The sequence below is a fragment of the Lissotriton vulgaris genome, chromosome 12, assembly GCF_964263255.1.
Source record: "Lissotriton vulgaris chromosome 12, aLisVul1.2, whole genome shotgun sequence".
Lineage (NCBI taxonomy): Eukaryota > Metazoa > Chordata > Amphibia > Caudata > Salamandridae > Lissotriton > Lissotriton vulgaris.
The window spans coordinates 197,302,627-197,324,735 of record NC_141700.1 but is presented as its reverse complement, the minus strand read 5'-3'; positions in this window follow the sequence as shown (position 1 = coordinate 197,324,735).

The window sequence follows — 22,109 nt, the reverse complement described above, 5'->3', positions numbered from 1 at the left end:
TTCCCTAATTCAAAGTCACCCTAGAGACAGAAAGCTGGAAAACGTGTATCCCCCTGTTTGTCAGTGTAGAGTTAAAAGAATACCTTCTGCTGGTATTTTATATTTATTTTCATTTGTAAGCAGTGTGCAGTAGACTTGTCTAACAATATAGAAGTCAGCTGTTCGTATTAAACCTAAATGTATGCATTTACTGAAGCCTAAGGCAGTTTAAAAGCTGCTCTGAATTGAAGAATTTGTTTTTAAATCAGTGAATTTTGCCCAATTTCGACTTTGATATTTGGGGCACTTAAAAATGAATATCCTATACTTTTTTTGCATAATAATCATCCTCACAATGTTCTCTATGAATTCCAGAGATTGGACATTAGAAATATCTCATGTAAACCCTTATAAAAATGAGTTTTTTTACGCCTCCGCGGAGTGATATTTCATATGCAAATTTCCTCATTATGCGGTACAACACAACTTACATTTATTTTAATCCTAGGAGGTCACAGTATGAGTATTAAGCTTTAAAAATATAAAAAAAACGAATTTAAAAGCACTTATTTTTTAAATACATTTTTCATAATCAATAAAAAAATGTTTAATAAAACCAATCATTTTGATAATTCCACATAGGAAAAGCAGGCTTCATTCCTTGCCTATCATATTTAGACGCATTCATTTATAGGACTAAGCACAGAAGCCTAACTTGAAACATGAAAAATTTTGCACCACTTTTAAAAGGACAGTCATTATTTAACATCAAAACCAAGAATGTGTAAAATGGCCTTAAGAAAGGAAATCCCTACTTTAAATGTTTTCCTGTTATCCAAAATAATGAACCTCATTTTTGTAACTTTTTGAAACAGCAGTCTGAAATGCAGGATTTTACCCCGTGTTTAAGATTTTGGGGTAAAATCCTGCATTTCAGACTGCTGTTTCAAAAAGTTACAAAAATGAGGTTCATTATTTTGGATAACAGCAAAATCTTAGCATTTAAGGTAGCAGAAGATAGAGCAGAATCCACGATTACACAAATTATAGGAGTTGACAACAAAAGATATAATCAGACAAACAACATAATACAACAGTTTGCCAAATATTACGAAATTTTATATACTCCGGAAAACCCTCCCAATAGAGAAACAATTGATAACTACCTAAAAGAGAACTTTACGAATAAAATAACAACCTATGAAGCAGAAAATTTGGCTCTAGAAATAACCAGACAAGAACTTAGAGAAGCTATAAAATCATTACCATCAGGCAAAGCTGCTGGGGAAGACACTATTCCTCTGGAATTATATAAAATATGTATGGAAGAGCTAATACCCCTTCTTGTAGAAGTAACCAACCATATAAGCAGAACAGGCTCCGCCCCGAGCTCTTGGAATAAGGCGAAAATTATCTTTTTCCACAAAAAAGGTAAACCCAAAGAGGAGATGGGTTCATACAGACCTATATCTTTAATTAATGCTGACGCAAAGATATTCGCAAAATGCTTAGCAAGAAGACTAGCACCGCTTTTGCCTAAAATAGTTAGTACACAACAACACGGATTTGTGATGGGGAAGGACACATCAGCTCACATAAACACGGCAATAACAGCTTTTGACATAGCTGAAATAGAGTCCACTCCCTTAGCAATGATAATGCTCGACGCTGAAAAAGCATTTGACCGGGTGGGGTGGGATTATTTATGGAATACAATGGGATATATGGGGTTCAGCGGAAACTTTTTAAATGGGATCCAGGCACTTTATGATAATCCGTCTGCATATATCAGCTATGGCGGCCTCACGTCAAACTACTTTACAATTCGGAGAGGCAAACGTCAAGGGTGCCCCTTATCTCCTTTATTATTTGCCTTATCATTAGAACCTTTTTTAAAGGCATTGGATAATCAAACAGAAATAATACCCTTCAAAACAGACAGGCAGAGCTTAAAAATAACCGCATACGCGGACGACATAGCCATTTATTCTACTGAGGTTATCGATTCTTTGAAAACAATTAAGATAGAAGCATCCAAATTTGGTAATGTATCTGGTTACAAATTAAACACTCACAAAACTCAAATAATAGCTAACTTTGTTCCCCCCCAAACAATGCCTGAGATCTGTAAGACCGCGACATATTTAGGAGTACAAATCACCTCAAATATCAAAGAGATAAATAAGATCAATTATAATAAATTAATGAAAACCACCACTTCGAACCTAAAAAAATGGCACCGACTTCCATTAAACTTAATTGGCAGAATAGATTTAATAAAAATGAAAATAATACCCAAATATTTATACCTATTCAGATCAATTCCTCTGGTGCAAAATAGTTTTTTTTTCAAGCAATTAGATAGCGTTTTTTGCAACTTTATCTGGGGTTATAAGAGAGCAAGGAGATCGCTAAAGATGTTAAAAAACCAAATCGGATCAGGCGGTCTCAATTTTCCTGATTTAAAACTTTATTTTTGGGCCTCATTTATAAGGCGTATTAGATCTTTATTAGATTCAGAGAATCTGCTTTTTTACCACCATTTACTTTTAAAAGAAGATTCTAAACAGTTTCTACTTCGTATTACTGACCCGAACTTCTACAAAAGGGTAAAATTTAAGACAGCACGAGACTTAGTAAAGATATGGAAAGATATACAAATACATTGCAAAAGCAATATATATCACACCCAACTAACCTTATGGGTTAATCCTGGACTACCTAGCATATTTAGTGACGGGGAATCCCGAAGATGGCAATCGAAAGGAATCAAGGTACTAGGGGACTTATATACTATTCAAGGCATGATGGATATCCGCACCTTAAAACAAATATATGGATTATCAGACACACACGAGTTTAAATATAGGCAAATTTATGATTTTCTAGTGCGGAAGAATAAAATTAAAGTCTTATCGAGCGGGTGTATCTGGGATATCCTAAACTCAAAAAAGGAGAAATCAATAATTAGTACGGCATATAAGATATTGACAGATTTAAGAATGAACGATAACGAAATAATAGCAATTAAATGGAATGCAAAACTAGGAACTAATATAACAGGAAAACAGATAACCGATGCGTACACTGACATTCATCACCATGTAAGATCTTCTAGTCTGCGTCTACAGTAATATAGAACCATATATATGCTATACTACACACCAGAAAAGATTTCTAAATGGGCCTTAAATAATATTCTGGGTGAAAAAACCAAGTGTCCAAAATGTGACGAATATGCAGCAGATCTAATACATATGCTGTTCGCATGTCCAAAACTCGGGAAGTTCTGGGAAGAAGTGGGGAAAATCTTAGCTATAAAAAACGTTACCAGCACATCATTAACAGCCCCTATGGTAATATTAGGTTTATACACTACAAATCAACCACATCCCGTACTATTATCTATCCTACTATCCTGCGCTAAATTAACTCTAGCTAGAGCTTGGGTCAGTCCTAATCCACCTAATGCCTTGGAATGGTGGTATTTAGTTAACAAAATCAACACCATGGAATGTACATTGGCAGAACTTAGAGGTGTCAAATCATTGCAGAAATACGAGAAAATATGGGGGATACTAGAATTGAACTGAATTGAACTGAATTAACATTAAGTCTCGATTTATGTACATTAATGATTTTTCCTAATATACGTTTTCCATTTCTTTTTATAAGTTGGGAGCTGATCATGTCTGTATGTGACAAACTTGTTTAATCTGAAATAATATTCGAATGCTTTTTGTAACTTAATACCAGGTGAAAATAATAAAAATATTTTTTTTTAAAAAAGGATTTTACCCCGTGTTTAACTGACAAAATCCTAGCTGATTTAACATTCCTGTCTCTCCGTGGCCTACAATCAAAACAACAGCTGCTGCTCAGCAGCAGGCATTTCAAGTTTTAAAATGTGTGTTTAGTTCAGCAGCATCCAATTTACTCAGATGATGTGTTTGCCTGTTTATATCTAATTGAATGTATCTAATGAAAATGTTGGAACATTTTATAATTGATTATTTATTGCAAAACACACAATTTCGTTTTTGAGGCCTATTTTATTCCTATTGAATGTGAATTCTAATTTTATCTTTTAAGCATTAACAGTTTGTACATGTGCATAGTTGCTTACTCTTATCAATTTAATAGTAACATGTAGTTATTTAGCATATCATATGGTTCATTTCTGGATTTTTATTACTTTTATTTAATATTGATTAAATGACAATCTGTGTAACAGACTGATGACAGCAAGAAAAAACAAACAAACGCATTGAGCTCATTCCAGACATATACAGAAGGGGTCATACACTCAGAACAGTTAATACAGCGCACTTAAGGCTAGCCATTATTTCACAAAGAGTGCAATCGCTATTTACTCACAGAAGTACCACTAATGGGAAAACCACAAACCACATAGACATTTAAACACACATTTAACCCACAGATCAACACTCAAGACAGAAACAAAGGACAGCCCACAGACTGTGCTTAAACCAAACCATTTGTAAATACTAGTTGTAAGTCATATTTACAAGAAGAGCTTCTCAATAGTATTCCAAAAGACTGCAAAAAACAGCCCAACAGACTGTTTTATTTCCAAGAAGCCAAAATACACTCAATTCACTAGCTTTGGCTGGCAGAACACCAAAAAATTGCTCTGCATATCTCCATTTTTAAAAGTGCGCAGAAAAGGATCCTTGTTTGTATTATTGTCATATTTTAATTCCATTGGGGTACAGAGTCACCAAGGAAGAAATAAGTTTTTATACCTAAACCTATTTAGGTATTGCTCTAGCGGAGCCGGCTAATTCACTTCACATCTCACTAGGGTACCTCCAAAAAGCAACACATTCTCCGATGTGTGCTTGAAACAGGCATGCCAAAAATAGTGCAAAATATGCAGTATTATAACCAAAGTAGCACTTAAGATACTCTTGTACTGTGTGCCGTTCAAATCAATTCAAAACAGAGAAAATTCTCTTCATTACCTGCCTATACAAATTGCAATTCATATATTACAAATCCAAATACAAATATTGGCCAATCATACAAATCAAAAGCCACAGTAAGCGTTACTAAACTACCTTACCAATCCCAAACATCAAAAACCAACAGTAAGCTGCATCAAACGATCTTACCAATTCCTTGGTTGCCCAGATTCTAACTGCCAAGTTCTGAATGACCTAATGGTCGTTTTTAGAATACTCACGCCAAAAAAGGTTCTCAGTCAGGAGTGGTAAACATCATGTGGAGAATCAAAATCAGGAAGATCAGAAATATACTGGGCTGCAGAGACAGAGAATCCCCAGAATCTCCGTGCACAAAGTACCTCCTTAGTAGAGTCCTGTCCTCATCAGTAGATTTCTGTCTTCTGACAAGATCACTCCCTCAGATAGCCACTTCTCTGATGAGGTCCACGTTGAAGTGCTATTTGAAGAACAAAGAAACCTTCTCATGGGTCTCACTGATACTTGGTCCGTTTAAACCAACAAAGAAGAAATTGGCACAGAAGCTGTAATTTAAAAGTAACATCTTTAATAACCTCAAATGATTGAGACTACGTCACACAGAAGTCTTAGCTACTGAATGAGGCAGTCCAAGGAGGACAGAAAACTGGGGCCTTATATATGCTTAGGGTTACATAGTCAGCATGAGACCAAGGGGAGGTCCTGGTACATGTAGGCATTCAAAATGTTTAATATGGGCATACAAGATCTGCTTGCTCAACAAAGTGGGAGGAGAGTTACTTCTTCATACAGCAGCAACAATAGCCTGACACTTATACAAGAGAAGCAGGTGCATTCCACTAGCTAGGCCCTTCTGAGCGTGTGCAAGGCTCTGAAGAGGGAAACATCACATGGCGAGCACATGGCTAACTAAAATGGTTGCCAAAATACAAAATGGCTTTCAGCTCATGCTAACAAATCCCTCCAATCTTTAAAAACTCTGCCCTGTTGCAATGCACACCTGGAAAGAAGCGCATGAGTGCAGTGCTGTACAGCTACTACTTTGTGAGTGGTAATCCATACTGTGCACAGTAAGTTCAATTACAAACCCACACCAAAAACAGGGCATGAACTTTTCTCCAGACATATACACAAGCAAATACATAATTGAACTGCATACGTTTTAGGACCTTGTCAGACAAAATCAATACATTATTTTTCATGTGTATGCATTCACATATGACATGTATATAAGTATATTTAACATCCTACTTGAAATAATAGGGACATTTTAAGACTATACACATTATATTTATATACATATATATGAACAGGCCTGCAAATCAAATGCTGCTGGGGAGCCTGCAGCAATGGTTGTGCCCCCCCGAAAAGTAGACCTGAAAAGGGTTCTCAGACTCCCACTGCAGTGTCTGCGTGCAGTTCATAGCTACCATGTCTACCTGGCAAGTACACCCACTTTCTAGGCCCTAATCTTCCCTTTTCTTACTTATATGTCACCACTCAGGTAGGCCCAAGGTACCCCTGTGGGCAGGGTGCTGTGTATGTTAAAGGTAGGACATGCACTGGTGTGTGTGACATGTACTGCTAGTGAATTATAGTGTATTTTGTTTTTCACTATTGAACGGTCATCTGCCCCATAGGATAGAATGTGAGTTTTCTCATAACATCTTATAAGCATAACTTCCCATTGGGACAAGATTGGGAATTGGAGTTTAGTATGCCTGGACTCAGAATGTAAACATGTATCTTTTAATAAAGATGATTTTGATGTTCTGTGTTTGAAAAAAACTCTTTTAGAAAGTGGGTATTTTCTGCTTAGCCATCCTGTGTGCCTCTGCTCGTTTGTGTATTGACTGTCTAGCTTTAGAGTGCATTCTCTCAGGCAGCCACTGGTGAAGTGATGTGTGTCCTACCTTTCATGAATGAGTCATGGCTTCGCTGAATAGACTTGGGCTGCATTCAGAGTACTGGGAGAAGTTTTCAATAGCACCTGAATAGGCCTGGTCAGCATTTACAGTGGTGGGAGGGGATTTCCCTTGCATCTGAATGAGCCCTCTCTCCCTTGCACAATGCTGTCTCCACCTCTTGCCAGGAAGCTGCACCACAGAGGACAGAACTGGTTTGGACTTAGCACAGAGCCTGCTGGGAAGAAGAGCTGGAAAAGCTGTTAGGAGTAACTATCACTTTGCTGTGTGTGTAGGCCGGCTTCTGGCTGCTTCTGTCTTGGGCAGGAGAAAAACTGGATTGTACTTTCATCATCCTGCTGTTAGAGTTTTCTCCAAGGGCTTCAAGTAGAGCTTGCCTCCTGTTGGAAGTCTCAGGAAGATAAAAGACTTTAGGGAACTCACTGGTATCAGGGGAACCTACCAAAAAGAAGAGCTGGATGAATTGCCAGGAGAAGTACTGCCCCTTTTCTATCTTGTTGCTTTGTTGAGTTGGCCTGCAGTTGCTGCTTCTGCCTAGGGCAGGGAAAGGACTGAACTGAACTTTCTTTACTTGTGCTGAGTATCTCCAAGGGCTTGAAGTATGTGTGCCTCCTGTTCTAAAGTCTCAGGGACGCAAAGACTTCATCAACCTCTGGGTATTGCCTCTGGAACTGTGGTGTCAGTTGCCAGAGGGGGAAAAGCGTCTGACTCAGTCACCAAGTCCGTCGCTTGCTCCGTTTCCTGAAGGTACCACAGAAGGCACCGTCTGCATCTTGCACGGTAACCCTGGTCTCACTGACACTGATGACTGCTGCCACCAAGCCCCTGCTTGCACCCTGACCCGTGGGACCTGCACTCCACAATGCATCACTTCACTTTGCAACCCTGGTCTCATCAACGCGGTCGCTGCACTTTGACCGATACTTCCATGACCACATTGTGGTTTAGGGCCACTGCTCATCAGTCTCACAGCGCACCGCCCCGTCCCAAACTGCACTCAGGAGTGACCGATGACTGTTACCCACAACCGGCTCTGTCTCTGGCACCACGATCTTTCAGCACCGCAACAAGCTCCGCTTTCACTCTGTACCACGACCCTGGTCTCTCCGACGCCGCTGGATGACTATCACGGAGCCACTGACTGCACCCTGACTTGAGGGCACCGCATGCCATACCACTAAGTTTTGCAATGCAACCACAATGGTTGCCACAACCAGCCTGCATCAACATTTTGGCTGCAATACAAAAGGTACTCTCTACAAGTCCGACAACACCCCCAACCGACGTGGTCAGACGAAACAGTTGGATTCCGTTTTTTTCAGTACCGCAGTAGTATCGAACCGAGCTACGGACATCAAGGAACTGCATTTTTAAAGTATTCTCGCAAAGTGCATATCTTTTAGTAACTGTATGTTAGATTTTTTATTGTTTTGGTCTTATTTTAAAATGTGTAAAGTATTGGATATTTTTCTAAACTGCTGTGGTGTCACTTTGTAGTGTTTTCACTGTATTACTGTTGCTTATGTGTAAATGCGTTATACACTGCCTCTGAGATAAGCCTAACTGCTCGTCTCAAGCCATCAAGGGGCTGAGTACGGGTTGTTTTAGGAGTGTAAATCCCTCACCCTGACTAGGAAGAAGGATCTCTGATTGGACAAAGGTACCTACCTCTGCCAAATAAAGACTCCCATATTTAACAGTAAGACATGTACTTTTTCGTTTCAGTCAGTTAGATATGCACCTACAGACCCATACAACAATTATATAGCCAGTTGCCCATCTATAGAGCCACAAAATAACTATTTAAAAAAAACATACAGTAACTATCACATCCAGTCAGACAATACCAGAATCATTTATCCATCCACTCACACAGAACTAACGAATTCACTACTAATAAAGGCTCTTGCACACACAGTTACACAGGCAAACTCTGACTAACACAGCCAGTTACTAATCCATGCAGCCACATATATGCCCATTAGACACCCATACAGTCATTAACACACCCAAACACATTCTGAGACACCCAGTTCATCTTAGAAATCTGAGCAGCTTGCCACTGCTAGATAGTAGTAAAGTATATGTGCTTCTAACCTAAACATGGTTAAATGGACTTATACACAATTGGTATATTTAATTGATATATAAGCCCATAGTAGAGTGCATTAGCTATGACCAGTGCCTGTAAATTATTGCAAGTAGTGGGCTCTAGTACTAATTGAGTCATCCATACAAGTAGACCGTCTGGGCCTATGGTACTAATTGAGTCATTCATACAAGTAGCCCTTTAAACCTGACTGAGGTAAGCCACTGCTACACCAGCATGTGCACTTTACTGCTACTTCAAATTGGCACTTAATGCCCATTGCAAATGTTTAAATTCACATACGTCACCAATAACAAATGCCCTAGGTAGCCCAATGGGTAGGATGCTTAGTATTTAAAAGGTAAGACATGTACTTTTACATTTCAGTTACTTACAAATGCATGTAAAGACCTATACACCCAGTTATTCAGCCAGCCACCCACCAATACAGCCATAAACATACCTAGTAAGAAAACCATGTAGCTACTGTCTTATCCAGTCTGTGAAATAATCACTTACACATCCATTCACACACTCACTAATGTATTCACTTCTAATAAAACCACCTCGACACACAGTTACACACCCAAACATTCACTAACAACGTCAATTACCAATCCATACACTCACTTACATACCCATTTTAAACCCATACAGTCACCAAAACACCCAGTCACACACTGAGACACCCAGTTCACCCCAGGAATGTGATAAGTTTATCACTGCTAGATATTGGCAAAGTACATGTGCTTCTTCTCCAAACATGGTTTGATTGACTAGGATATTTAATATATCTATAAGTCTCTAGTGGAGTGCACTACGTGTGCCCAGGAAATGTAAGTAAATGCTAGTGGTGGTCCTGCAGCACTAACAGTTTTATATTTTATTTCTAATTTTTTTTTAGGAAGAAAATAAACAAGGTATTAAAAGGGATGATGGACTGCAACTGGAAAGAAGCAATTGGTTTCAGTCTGTGAAAAACATGAAGGTTCAACGGGGAGCAAAATAATGATTAACACCAGTGATTCTTCACTGCATCCACGTATGCCGGCATGGACAACATCTTCGGAGCCACGGGCATCTGGCATTTGCTTCAGTGAGCTACTTTCACACATAAAGTATCAGAGCCAGCTGGAACAGTTATGACTGCCAGTGACAATGATTCCGCTAAGTCTGCTGCAGATAATGATTGTTTTTCTGCTACACCGTTGTTCTCCTGCATTTTGCAATGGTACATGCATTGATGGCTAGTTTTGATGTAGTTCCACTTTGAACGTGTCTCGTGGGAATACTTTTCCCCCAGTCTGTCTCGACAATTGCTTTCTGAAAACATTGCTCTGGACAAACTTGGCCTAACATTTTTCTCTCCCAAAGGAATGCTGAAATGTTTCCAAACATTACTCTCCTTGTTTGGAGGTGGCATCCCTTCCTGCTCATTCAGCACATGGTTAGGTAGTCATTGATGGTCTAAAGACATACCTGCATTTAACTGAAGTACTTGTGCACAAAAGTGTATTTGTAAATAGTTAAATATGTTGTTTTATGTGTATTTTGTTTAAATTGTATAATAATGTTACCATGTCAGATAAATTGTTGCAATAAGCTGGTAGAGTTATATGTTGAACATTTGAAGGCTCCCCCAAGACTACAGCATTGAGTTATCTTATGCCCTATCTTGGATGGTTTAAAGATACTTTCACATGGAACTTGTACCATAAAGACACGTTTTACCAGTCTCTCTTGATAATTGGTTGCAGCACATGTTACACAAGACAAACTTGGCAAATACATAGTTCTATCATTAAATTCTATTGGCATCTTGAATTTGATTCCTTTGTTGTTAGAGTTTTCTTCTTCAAAAAAGTAACGTAAGTCATCCCATGGATATTCTTCAAAATTGATGGTTGCAACATACAATTGAACTCATCATGGCAATGATGCCAGTACTGATTTGTCCCACATTGACATTCCATCAAATGTATCAAATTGGAGGTGTAAAGTAAATACACAGCAGCACTGCAAGTAGATGGATGGGGTCCTAGTGTAGCTACTCAGTAGTTCAGGTTTGGTTTTTTCCTGTATTTGTAAATAGTTAAATATGTTATGTTATTATGTGTTAATTGTTTGCTTTAAATTGTATTCTAATGTGTTAATAGAATGTATTTGTAAAGGTATAAAAAATGAATAGTATGAATTAAATGTATGGGTCATAAAAACACTCATATAGGTACTCATACATGAACTCAAACACCTATATAGTCATTCACACAGTTACTGACACACCCGCACATACACTTACAAACTCACTCAAAATCCCATACAGTCAGTCACACACCTATTTACACTTGCAAGCACCTACCTACATATACATTGTGCGCAGTTTTGGTTTTTATATTTTACAATCTTTATGATTGTTTTTTTCACATTATTCAATGATGATTCTTTCAACTGCACACCATTTATGTTGTATGAGTATAGAATGTGGGAGCAGTGAAAAAGGGAAAATAAACACTCACAGAAGACACTTTTAAAGTGACAAGCATGTGGCATTTCAGAAAGGGAGTAACAATGTCACTCAAATCTTCGCAGGCAGCTGGTAATGACTAAAGCTGATGATGGTTCGCCCTCATGGGTGCTGTAGCGGTGGACTGTTCTGCTGCACCTGCTTTGCCCCAACATCATTCAGTTGTAGACCCTTTCATTAATTGTTTTTCAGTGATCCCTAAAAGAACATCTGTGTGAATATATATTGGCAGTTCCCCTGGATGATAGCTTGCTGCAGATATTGCACTGCAAATATATAGCTGCTTCCTTCTTTTACCCTATAGGTATTTTAAAATGCTTTCAGACATCACTTTGGTTTGTCCTTCCTGGTCTAAACATATACTTGCATCTATCTGGAGTACGTGTATGTGTAAATAGTTAATGTTTATTTGTTTATTGTTTAGTTTAAATTGTATTGTAATTTGTTAATAACATTTATTTTCCAAGCTTATATAAATATAAATACATACAAAGTTAACTTCTGGGTCACAAACACTCATACAGGGACTCATACATAAACTCACACACCTATAGAGTCATTCACACAGGTACTGACACACCCACACACATGCTCAAACACCCACTCAAAATCTCATACAGACAGTCACATACCCATTTACACATGCAAACACCTACTCACATAGACTTATACACCCACAGAGTCATTCACACACTTACTCATACAGCAAACAGCTTTTACAAATCTGTTGGTACAACGCAGTTCCATTACATTGCGGTCAGTACAACGACTGCGTTGATACCACGCATACCATTACAATACAAGTCATTACAATGACTTGCTGTAGGGTGCTTTAGATGTTGGATTATAAATCCAACCCCTTCCCTACTGTTGCACAGACTGGAGTTGGAATAGTAAATTATACTGTTCCAAACTCCAGCGCCCCTACAGCAAGTCGTTGTAATGACTTGTGTTGTAATGGAACGCTTGGGAACATTGCGGTCATTGTAATGACCACGTTGTATAGGCATGCGTTGTAAACGCATGCGAAGTAACACCATATGTTCCCTCTCACAGCCACTCAGAGACCAAGGCATACACCAAGTTATATACTGATGCACCCACTAACATACCCACATACTAATACAGCTACTCACACACCCAACCATACACTGGTAAAGCCACACAGAGGCTGACACATCCATGCAAATATCAACACAGTCACCCACACACACAGGCACTCACTGATAGAGCCACTGACAGAACTACGTTCCCAATCATACAACCAGTGCCACATCCAGACATGTACCATAACATCCAGTGACATACCCAGAACCACACTGCTACAACTACTGACACACCCAGCGACACTCCGATATAGAACCTGACACAGCCAGACACATACTCATACAGCTAAAGCCACACCCAGTCACATATTGATACAGCCACTTAGACACACTCAGACATTCAAGCCCACAAACCCAGGCACCCATTGTTGCAGAAACTGACAAAACCAGGCACACACCAATATAGCCACTGACACACCCAGGCAAACACTGATACAGCCACTGAAACACTAGGCATACACTCTTACACCCAATAAAACACCCACTCACACATCAATAGAGCCACTTACACACCTAGGCACACATTGAATTAGATACTGACACACAGATACACAGACTGATACATTTGTGCACACACCGATACAACGAATAGAGCACCCAGGCACACACCGAGACAGCCACTGATACACCCAGTCTCACACTGATACAGTTCCTGGCACATTAAAAACACAGAGTTAGCTCTTTGTTTGACCAGATAGTGATTCTAAAAAGAACTGTTTTTTAGAAGCTATTTTTAACTGTTTTAAATATGCTTCTTGTTTTTTTCATGGTGCTAAAAGTCTCATTTAAGGGAAATGCAAGGAAGCAATTGGCTTCAGCATTCAATAAACATTGACTGGCAACTGGAAATAAAATAGAAACTAACAACAATGCTTCTTCCATGAATGTACTCACAGAAGACATTTTTACAACAACAGGCATGTGTCATTGCACACAGTGAGTAACCATCTCACTCCATTCTTCACAGCTAGCTGGTGTTGTAATGACTACAGCTAATGAAGGCTCTCCCAAGGGTGCTGTAGAAGATGACTGTACTGCAGCAGCTGCTTTCTTCCACCTCATCCAGTTGTAGACCCTTTCATGTACCATGTGAATACTTCTTGGCAGTGCCCCTGGATAACTGCTTGCCATAATTATTGCACTGCACATATTTAGCTGTAACATTTTTTTCGCCTGAAAGGTATTGTAAAATGCTTTCAGATATCACTTTGTTTTCTTGTAGGTGGTGTATCTTCCTCTCATCCTCAGCAGGTTCTGGATGTTTATTCTGGATAGAAGATGAAGCTACAGCCATTCTATGAAAGCAGAGCACCACTGGTTGTCATTTGTCTTTCTACAGAGTTCACTTGAGAAATAATTGTTTTTGGGTGTGGTTTTGCATGTACATAATTGGGGTCCTAAAGTACCCAATGAAAGTTCAAGGTTTGGGTGAATCCAGTCTATAGATGTGTGTATTCGTGAAACTCCTAAAATGAGTAACTCTCTTTCAAAACATATATAGGGGGCCATATATATACTTGTAAGTATGTTCACACTGATGGTATCAATGAAAATAGAGGGAGGTACACATATGAAATAGTCTTTACATTTTTCGGTGAATTTGCAGATCCGACTTCACAGATTCATTCCGATATTGCAATCAGAATCAAAAACCTTAGAGTACCTGTGGTTCTGTCTATGTTTTCAGACCCATGGAGGTACAGTAGAATCAAAAATGTATTTAACACATATAAAACTTGCATAACTACGTTTACAAAAATGCATTATTTATTTTACATTAGGTGTGTATGTTATTTTAAGCTTGATAAAACATATAAAGAATATATATAAAAAAAGGTGCTGTTAAAAAAAGCTAATTTATAAATCAATATAAATTGTAGTATACTTAGTATTAAAAACAAATCCTAAAAATTAACTGAAAAAACTAAATGTTGAAAGGACATAATACAAATAATAGAATTTGAAAAACCTTTGAAATTCACTGGCAAAAACAAAGGTTACAGGGAAGATGTATTTAGGAAATAGAATATAAACAAAACTTTGACATTCGCTAAAATAACCAAAGATTACAGGGATGTTATAGTTAGGAAATAGATTTTTTTTTTAAATGGACGTTTACTGAAAAAACAAAGGTTACAGGGACCTTATATTTAGGCTCAGATTTCACACATACAAAACCACAGAAATTCAGCAGTTATAGTTACCTGAGCTTACTATAACTTATGCTCCTGCATTAGATTGCTTATAACCTCAAAAATTACATCACTTATGACATGGTCAGTGAGATCACTGATAACATCTAAAATGACACCACTGATGACATCACTGATGACATAAGCTATATACCAACTCATACCCCCATACAACCTCCCATACACCCACTCATATACCAACACAACCACTGACACAGACACTAACCTGTTCACATACCCACCCACCCATTCAGACAGCCTCTCACTCACCCATATACCCACTTACATATCCAGTCACTCAACCTAGAGTCACTTACACATCCACTCACCCACCCATACAGCCACTCACGTAGCCACTCACCCATCCATACAGCCACCCACTCACCCACCCATATAGCCATTGATGCAGCTACTCATGTACCCATGCAACCACTCACACACCTGCTCTACACCCATACCACCACTCACACATCCACTCAAACAATCGGAAAACCACTCTCAAACCCATTCACAGATTCATACACCACTCACATACCAATTGCCGGACCTATACATTTATTCATATACCCACTTGACAGATCCATACAGCCAGTCACACACCCTCTAACACATCCGTATAGCCACTCATACACTCTTTCACATACTGATGCAGACAGTTACACAGCCACTCAGATGAGATATGTTAGAAATAGTATCACTCATTATTAGTTCATAAATAATTGTATTTTAACGTATGCAGTCGCTTAATATAAGTCTTTAAGTCGCAGAAATATTTACTAAACACTTACAATCACTGGATGATGTAATCAGGAATGTCATTTGAGATGTTGTCAGTGATGTCATGAGTGATGTCACTGACCAAGTCGTGAGTGATGTAGTATGTGAGATATTAAGCATTGCACTGCAGGGGAATAGGTTATAGTTAGCTCAAGTAACTATAACTGCTGAATTTCAATGGTTTTGTACGTGTGAAAGCTGAGCCTAACTATAACATGCCTTTGCATCTTTCAACCAGACAGAAAGGTGTTACTTTGTTACTTTTACCTAAGGACTTGTATTTCTCATTTCAGAATTCACATTAAAAATTACATATAATATTTACTGAAGTTATGCAGTCAGAATGCTGTGTTCTAAACATGAGTGCCCATCGACCTTTACCTTTTGGATATGTATTCAGAGCCACGTTTGAACCAGTTGAGGCCAGAGGAGGTACAACATAAAAAGTTTCACCAAAATATCATATTCATCAATGGGAACTTTGCACATATCACTGGCTAAATGGATGTCAGTCAGCCCTCCTTCTTATGCATTTCTTGTTTCTTTTTTGTTTACCTATGATTGGATGCCGATGACATGACTCACAATTAAAAAGAATGCTTGCATGCGTAGGCTGCAAGATAATATATTTTTCACGACCTTCGCTTGCACGATTATAAATGGGACAAGCTTCTATTAGACCACGCTGAAGAGTCAATTTGCAGTCGGGTTATTTCTGGGTTGCAAATGTTTTAACAGGAAATGCTCATCCTAACATATGGTTACCATATTATGGATGTGAATCATAAACAGGTGGCATAAGCTCGTGGGACAAATGTTGCTTGTACAGTTTTTATATGTTCAGACAAATGGAACCTCGCCAAAGTAGGACTTACAAATAAAAACTAGCTGTTTACATTGTAGCTGCTGTTAGAAAATATGGAACCGTGCGCTATCTTGTTACATTTCAAAATTGACTCTTTACATATTTTCATCCAATATCACTTGAATAGTGATGTATGAATGCAGAATGGTTCGTTTTTATCAAATGGTTTGTTGGCATTACCAAATAAGGCCCAGATGTAGGTGGCCAAATAGCGAATTTCAGCGTTTGCAATCGCTATTTGGCAGCGAGCAATGTAGGTAAGTTGAAACCTACTATTAAAATAAATAATCGCAAAACTGTGATTCCTCATTTTGCTCTTGCATTTAAGGAATAGCAAATTGTGAATCCTTAAATGCAATGTAAGTAGCACAAAAGAAAGGGCACTTTAGCCTTAAGGAATCGCTAATTACCACCAACTTCAAGTTGGTGGTAATTAGCGATTTCCTTTAAAAAAACACTTTTTTTGCTTTTTTTTAAAGTGGCATGTGGCACACATTCATGCCCTTAGGGCATGTATGTGTGCCACATAAGTGTGGCAGGGTATGCTCAGACATGAGTCCCTTGCTCACTTTGCAACTGCATTCAAACAAGCCGGGCTGAAGACGGCTGGAATGCCAGAAACCGGTCCTCGGAAGCTTGTTTCCGGTCAAGGGAAGACATGGCTTGGCAGTTCGGGCTGGACTGTTCCCATGAGGCGCAGGGTCAGACTGATTTGCATATAGCCATGTCTGAACTGGGGTGGCAGAGTGGGCTAAAGATTGGTGATGGATTAAACCCAGATCTTTTGACTGGGTGTGAGTGTTTGATTGATTCAGATGCTCCGTCCATCACCACCCCCTTTTGTACTGCTTTTGGCCGCCATAAGTGTGGCAGGGCATGCTCAGACGTGAGTCCCTTGCTCACTTTGCCACTGGATTCAAGCAAGCCGGGCTGAAGACGGCTGGAATGCCAGAAACCGGTCCTCGGAAGCTTGTTTCCGGTCCAGGGAAGACATGGCTTCGCAGTTCGGGCTGGACTGTTCCCATGAGGCACATGGTCAGACTGATTTGCATATAGCCATGTCTGAACTGGGGTGGCAGAGTGGGATAAAGAACGGTGATGGATTAAACCCAGATCTTTTGATGGGGTGAGTGCTTGATTGATTCAGATGCTCTGTCCATCACCACCCCCTTTTTCACCACTCCCTTTTGTACCGCCTTTGGAAGGTCCTAACTTTGCTGCAGCCTCACAGCCAGGTGTCATAGGTTCCAGCTGAGATGCATTTAATCTTGTAGGGGTTGCTCAACATTTCATTTAGTGGCTTATGTAGCAGTTTTCGAGGAAATAAAAAAAAAGCTTTGAAGTTCCAATAAAAGGACTAGAGTCAGGAGGGGTACCCAATCAAGGGTTTGATTAAAAAGAATTTCCAAATAATTGCAGTTCTCTACTTTCACCGAAATGTGTTCACTCATGCCAAAGATTTTAGACTTAGTTCTTGGTCGATGGATTAAACCCAGATCTTTTGACTGGGTGTGAGTGTTTGATTGATTCAGATGCTCCGTCCACCACCACCCCCTTTTGTACCGCACATGTGCGAACATGCACACTTCAGGGGTGCAACAGGGTGTCCTTTTGGAACCCTGGCATCCTTGAGACCACAACTTGCGAGTGCCTCTTGGTGACTTGCAAATTGCGGGTACAATTCCTATTCATTCCTATGGGCCTCATGGACCCTAGGAATGAATAGGAAGGTATTCCTTAATTGCGAATCACAATTTGCGATTCACAATTAAGGAATATTAAGGAATTGCAAAAAATACTGCGATTCCTACCTACATGGCATTTTGCGATTCCTTAATAGCGATTCCCTAAAAATCGCTAGTAAGGAATCGCAACATGCATTTACCTACATCTGGCCCTAAGTCTTTAAAAACTGCCAGTAACCTCTTTTATTTGCAAGCTAATTTATTTTTACGAGGATCAGGTGTGTAGGCTGACCTTCCTTTCTAGGTACTTTTCTTTATTACAATTTAAATGCCTGTGGCCCCATTTCCCAATAGCCTCAACCCTATAATCACCCATGATGCAACCCTGCCTTGCAAAACTCACTTTTCATTTTTCCACACCACCATTACACACTCCAACATTTTCTTACTTTTCAACTATTGCATGCCACTGAATTTCTCGATCCTCCAATTTATTATTCTTCTACTCTTGTAAACAAGCCTATTCCCCTTCCTCTGTGTGATTTGCATCCTATTCCATATGTCCGTCTGATTTGTTTCTTCTTGGCATTGCAACTCCCACAATACCCTTGAATCAGTGGCTGGCTATGAATACAAGAAGCAGCGAGCATAACATTACACAAATGTATGAAAAAGGGCTCTAGCCTATTGAATTTTCATTCTGCAACCTTCTTCAGTTATCCTTTTGAATGACGGCCCGCAGTGTCTGGTTCTGCTCAAAAAAATCTAGTGGCAATATAATTTTGCCAGAAAATCAAGACCTAAATTTCGAAGGCAAAAATATTGGCATGTATGTATAAATAAGTAATGTTGTACTTGGCCCCTTCTGCATGGTCATCCTCAAAGGTGTTGCCTTTCTTCTCAATTAATTTTTCTAGGCCTTACAACTGTCCACTTTACGACTGCTAACCGGTGCTAAAGTGCATGTGCTAACTCCCTAAAATAATATATAATTGACTTACACCTGACTGGCATATTTAATTTACTGATTAGTCCCTAGTAATGTAGCACTACATGCACCCAGGGCATGTAAATGCAATACAGCTAGTGAGTCTGAGTACTGATTGTGCCACCCACTTAAGTTGCCCTTTTAACATGTCTCAGGCCTGCCGTTGCAGAGACTGTGTGTGCAGTTCTAATCTACCATGCCGACATGGCAAAATAAACCTTTTGCTAAGCCCAAACCTTCCTTTTTAATACAAATGTCACACCTAAGGTAGGCCCTAGACAGCCCCAAGGGCAGGGTAAACTGTATATAAAAAGTTGGACATGTACTTTTAACTTTTACATGTCCTGGTAGTAAAACACTAATACATGTGTTTTCACCTGTGCAAGACTTATGACTTCCATAGGATTACAATGGTATTACCCAATTACATTTTATTAGTGTAATTTCCAAATGGGTAGAGATAACTGGTTCATGGTTGGTGTCTCTGGATTCCTAATTTAAAATCCTAACCTGTGGTGCAGCTGGATTTTAAATTATAATTCTGAAAATGCCACCTCTAGAAGAAATACTTTTTTCCTTAGCCATTTGGTGGCTGCAGCCTGTCTGGGTCACATGACTTGGTGTAGTTGTTATTTGGTCTTTGTGTATTCCTCGTAGACAGACACACACAATGGGAGCATAGGTGTGACTTGATGGGACATCACTGGCAGGATGGGAGGAGGAGCTGGGACCAGCCCCACCTACACCTGAACAGGCTGCATACTGTCTCCACACAAAGGACCGCATGCCACCTGTAGTTATTTTGGAGCCAGGGCAGAGAAGGCGGGGCATCTCTGTTCTTCAAAGGCTTGACTCTAAAAGCTTCTCCCCACTTCAAGATTACAACTGTGTATAATGGAAAGGCCTCAGGCACCACCACTTCAGTACACTTTTATACCTGTGGATACTCTGCCAGGTAGGAATGTTATGCTTCTGAAAAGGCTGCCACTCTGCTAGACTGCTACTCTGAACAAGCCACTGTTCTGCTGTGCTAACCTGCTCCCTGCGGCCCTCTTGCCTGGTGAGGAAGAACAGGACATGCAACCCACCTTCAATCCAGGACTCCAGAGGGACTCATAGGACCAATCTGTTGGCTTCCTGATCTGAGTCTTAGGGACATACAAAGTTCTGCAAGAGCAACTGAACCATCTTCATTGAGTTCCTGAACCCCAAAGTGGTGCCTCTCAGTTCCTAGACCCTTGGCACAGGTCTTGAGCTCTTGAATCAAGTTTTTGGGCTCTGCGTGTGGCGCTGCGTGCCTGTTGCACGGTTGTGCTCTGTTTTGTTCTGGGAGAGGGGGGTTGGTTCTGGGTTTGGAAGACGACGTGGATGGTTGTGCTTTTCGTGTTACTAGGTGGAGTGACTGTGTGGCGGCTACGGCCTACTGTTTTGGCTCGTGTGGTGTGCCTGTTGCGGGGTTTCGGGGTTCCTTGGCACGTATTCCTTATGAGTAATGTCGGTCGAAGTGTTGGATAAGATATCGATTCTTTCTTGGAATGTGCGTGGGCTCAATGATGCCAGGAAATGTTGTAATGTGTTGCAGTATCTTGACCGACATGCCATACAGGTGGCGCTTCTACAGGAAACGCATCTGCGCCGGTCGCCGGCACATGCGTTTGGAGGGAGGTGGGCCACTGTGAGGAAATTCTCATCGTACTCCTCTTATGCAAGGGGGGGTTGCAATATTGATTAAAAAATCACTTGCCTTCCAGGAGCTGGGATCACACTTAGACTCTGACGGGAGATATGTACTGTTGTGGGGGAGGATTGGGCAGATCACTGTGCTTTTTGTGAACTGTTATGCACCGAATGTTGATACTCCTGCTTTTTTTCTTGCACTGTGGGGTCATGTTCTTGCTGTGGATGCTTCCCATATTGTGTGGGGAGGGGATTTTAATCTGGCAATGAGGGCTCTTGAGGACAGATCGGAGGGGAGCCATCAATACAACATGCAGGCCAGGGATGTCATGCGGGGCATTGTGGAAGAGGCAGGGTTGGTAGACAGCTGGCGATATGTACACCCCACTGTTAAGGAGGGCACTCATTTCACGACGCAGGCCCGTACCTGGGCGAGGCTGGATTATATCTTCCTTTCCAGAGGACTAGTGGCTGGATTGCATGGGGTGACACACCTACCCAGGACATACTCTGACCACTGTCCAGTGCGGGTTGTGGTATCGGTGCCTGGATTGCACCGACCGCGCCCACCCTTGAGGCTCTTCCCATCGGCCCTCCTGGACCCCATCTTTAAGGCGGAGCTGGGCGAGGAAATAGAGGCTTTCTTTCCGAGGAATAGGGGGTCTGTGGACAGTGTGGAGGTGATATGGGAGGCATTCAAAGTTACGATCCAGGGGGTCACAATTTCCAAGAGTTGTGGGGTACTCAGGACTATTGTTCGTACACTTGCTGACTTAGAAGCCGACCTACGACGCCTAGAGTGTGGACTACTTGCTGGCTCTGACCCTGATCTCATGCACCAGTTTAGAGGTAAACTTTCGGAATACGTGGAAGAAGCGGCCAGGGAAGCGAAGCATAGAGGAAAATACTGGGTGGCTAGACGGTATTGTGAAGGTGAGAGACCGGGGAAGGTACTGGCTGCTCTTACGAGGCACCAGAGGCATAGCTCGGATGTCTTGGAACTGGTCTTGGCTGATGGTACGCGCTGTACGGACACGACGACTATTCGGGACACGTTTCTGCAACACTACACACACTTATACACTTCCCAGCACTCAGGAGATGTGAGATATGGGGGATTTTTGGATGAGTTGTCGCTTTGCTGGCTCTCTGACGATCATAGGGCTTTTCTGGGTAGGCCCCTGGAGGTCGATGAGGTCAGGAGCGCCATCATGTCTCTTAATAATGGCAAGGCTACAGGCCTTGATGGTCTCCCTGCCGAATTTTATAAATGTTACATAGATATTATGGCTCCGGTGTTGCGGGAGGTATTCGAGGAATCCCTTGAGGTGGGGCGCC